Genomic DNA, 3,418 nt, shown 5'->3' on the forward strand with positions numbered 1-3,418 from the left:
GGGGAGGGGGGAGAGGCTGGGGATGCAGCTCATGCAAAGACCCCAAATTCCAATCCCCATTATCACCAAAAACAATCAAAAGAAATAACAAAAAACTTCCACTCAACTTCTAAAAGAAAAAAACAAAGGAATACAGGATGAGGCAGTTCATACAAGAAATATCTGGGCGTTTGGACTATCTATAACTTACTCTTGACTCTGCAGGAGGAGCTGCTTGAAAAATAAAAAGGCAACTATAAATTTAAGCTGCAGTAAGTTGACATTTGTGCCTAGGTCTCAGCAAACTGCTGCGCCATCACACACTTTGTTAGCTAATCGTGTCTCCATCACCATGTTCAGTTCCCGACTCTCCGCGAGGACACATGGAAAGTAGGTTCCATGAAGGACTGGGGCTATTTAATATTAGAGAAGTTACTTGGGATGCGGGGTGGGGCTCGTCCTTTGTGCATTGGTCAGGCTCTCCTATGGCAGTGGGCAGCTCCAGAGCAACGGAATCAACCGAACAGAGTTGCCATCAGGCAGACTTCAGCTCAAATGACAGAACTACACAAAGCCCAAGGGCTTAATGGAACGTCTGCATAGCACAGTCCCTTGTTACTGGGGTACTTGAACAGAAGCTCCCCAGCAAGTTAAGAACTGACTACACAAGTTAGATTAGGCCTCTCTAAAATTCCTGTTCTGATTCTTGACTCCCCTCTTAACCCAATGTTACACTGCCCTGACAGCCTATCTGCCACAACCTCTCTCAAAACTGCCCCTTTCTTCCAGTTAGGGTCTGCACAGCACAAGGCTCCCAGGCTGGCTCCCTAACCCCAATGCTCCTCCTCTTCACACACTGAGAACTACTTCCCTGAGGTCCATTCTGAGATGCAACTTCCCTTCTCAGAATGCCACGGTGGCATTCACATTCACGCTCCGGGCAGTTTCTCAACCTTCGCACTGTTGATATTTTGGACAGGAATATTCTTTAGGGGTGGAGGCAACCTGTACAGTGAAAGAATTTAAATAGCATCCTTGGCGTCTACCCACTAGAAGTCAGTAACACCTGCCCCTTCCTATTACAAACAAAAATTCCCCAGGTATCTGCCAAATGTCTAGGGGGATGCAAAACCACCCGACCGACAGCCACTGATCTTAAGGAAAATTATTACTGTCACTAACTCATGGGTAAGTTTTCCTCTAACTAGCTTAGTCACACTGCTCTAGTCAGGTGAGGTGTTGACTGCTTTCAACCTATGACACATCTCAAACTTTCCCTTAATATGTGCTCCTTCGAGGCAATCACAACCCTAATCACTCTCAAGTCAGTTTAAGAGTTGTGCCCCACCCCACACATTTTCACCTGACTCCAAACACACACACACCCCCACCCCTGCACCGTGGAACAACTGTAATTGCTGGTGTCCTCCCCACCCCCTTTCATCTTATCTTTTCTCTGTGATTCCAAGGATCCTCTCCTTCCTGTTAAAATCCCACAGCACACACCCCAGTTCCCTGCTCACTGCTGGTAGGGCAATAAATATTAACGGTTTTGTTTCGGTTTGTTTTTTTCCGAATGTCAAACATCAGCTCCAGTTAAACAGAAGTGAAATCTCTTACAAACTACAGTTCAAGAAAACATGTGTAGCCGGATGTGGAGGTGCATACCTGCAGTCTCTGCACTTGAAAGGCTGAGGCCAAGAGTTCAGGGCCAGCCTAAGCTACACCGTGAGTCAAGGACAGCCTGAACTACACTTCAAGACCCTGTCTCAAAAAACAAAAGAAAAGAAAAAGAAATGTGTGTTCACGAACACCAAGTTTTCACAAAATTTCAAGTCTGATTTCCAAAAACAGAGCTACCAAAACAACTTAACTATTTGGATATGAGAAAGATACCAGAATTATTTAAAATAAATTTTAAAATGCTCTACATGACATAAAACTTAAGTGGGGGAGAAAGGCCACGTTTTCCCCAGTTTTTTTTTAATGCTGAAAAAACAGCAAAGAGAAGAAGATATGAACATGGCTAAATACTTTGTTGCATCATACAGTACTTCGTGTGGCACTGGAGGAGGTGGGGGAGGGGAGAGGGGTCATCTGGGGACACTTTTCAACCTTCTAATCCGCTCAATTTTAATCAACAAACTACACACCCTCAATAAAAACAAGACAAATCTAAGATAAAGATGTTTAAATATATAACTAAACCACGCCAATTCAAGGTGCTGGTATTTTTCTGCCCAGCTCCAAGGATTACCTAATCATTTTACAGAGGGCTCCCCTAAGGAACACGCAGAAGCCAAACACTCCCAATCAACTTTCCCAAGCCCTTATTTTTATCACTTAAGTGTAACGGTCTCCCATCTCACACTAGGATTTCAACAGTGTTTCGGTCAACTAGTGTCAAGACAGAAGCAAGAAGTCTAACCCTGTCCTAGCTGAGGGGGTGCTTGGAGGGGATTTATGGATTGTAAAAATAAAAGCCGGCTGCACACGCGGTTTACCTTTATGGTGCTGGATTTCTCCCACAGTCTGCAAGATCTGAGGCCCAGAAACGTTTGGGGAGAAAGGTCTCAGTCACTGTCGTTCTTGTCCATGGGTTGTGGACAAGCAAACAGTCCTCACCATTACTGTAGATGGGAATTCCCTCCCTGTCCGGATTCTTTCAATGTCCGACACAGATCATGCTGTAAGTGCTCAATAAATGCTGCCTGAACGGAATTTTATTTTTAAAGCTGCCAAGAAAAGTTTCCAGAAGTCAGCTCTTTACTTCTACGTTTCTCTCAAAATATGTCCTCAGAGCTTTCCTGCCTAATAAAAAATATTTTCCGAAGTCAAAGAGGAGGAAAATCTGAGAAGCACCAGGAGCCGAGCATGAGGCTGAGTGACTCAAGCTGGGCCCCCACTAGCTGGGGCTCCGCCATCCTGCTCCCCATCTTTGCCTAGCTCCGGACACCCTCCCTCCTCTCCGCGCCGGCGTTCTCCTTCCCCAGTCCTACCTCCCGCTTTCGGCCACACGCCCCAACTGCTGGGCCCTCACTGCCGCCTCTTCTATCCAGCAGGGACCTACCTCACCTCCCCTCGACCCGGAGCAATTCTTCTTCACTGCAAATGGCTTTAAAAAAAAAAATTTGAAAATTTAAAATCTCATTTCTTTAACGGCTAGGGATACCCCAACTAAAGGGGGGGACAGAAAAGAGAAAGTCCCCCATCAACCCTCCAGTAAGCAGTGGTGACGGTTTTCCCGGCAGGCACCCTAATTTTCCTGCTTTCCAAGCCCCCGACAAGATTCGCGCAGAAGTCCCGCTCCCAAGAGTCCACGCTTCCAAACAAGCTAGAAGCGGATTATACCGGTACCCGACCCGGAGACGGGCAGCGGCGCCGGGTGCACCTGCGGCCCCAGCTCCCTCCCCCGGCGCGCGGGGCGGGGCGCGGCCTC

At 47.0% G+C, this 3,418-nt stretch overlaps 1 protein-coding gene across 1 annotated transcript in view; it reads right to left on the bottom strand.

The window, feature by feature from the left end:
* The window catches only part of Lrrc8d (leucine rich repeat containing 8 family, member D), a gene marked incomplete in the record, with an annotated part of 123,090 nt that extends 119,718 nt beyond the window's left edge, over window positions 1–3,372 (bottom strand). The window contains 2 exon segments of the mRNA XM_013514441.1: window positions 3,050–3,094; window positions 3,235–3,372.
* Window positions 3,373–3,418: the final 46 nt, after the last annotated feature.

The sequence above is a fragment of the Chinchilla lanigera genome, unplaced genomic scaffold (assembly GCF_000276665.1).
Source record: "Chinchilla lanigera isolate Chin_1 unplaced genomic scaffold, ChiLan1.0 scaffold00022, whole genome shotgun sequence".
Taxonomy (NCBI): domain Eukaryota; kingdom Metazoa; phylum Chordata; class Mammalia; order Rodentia; family Chinchillidae; genus Chinchilla; species Chinchilla lanigera.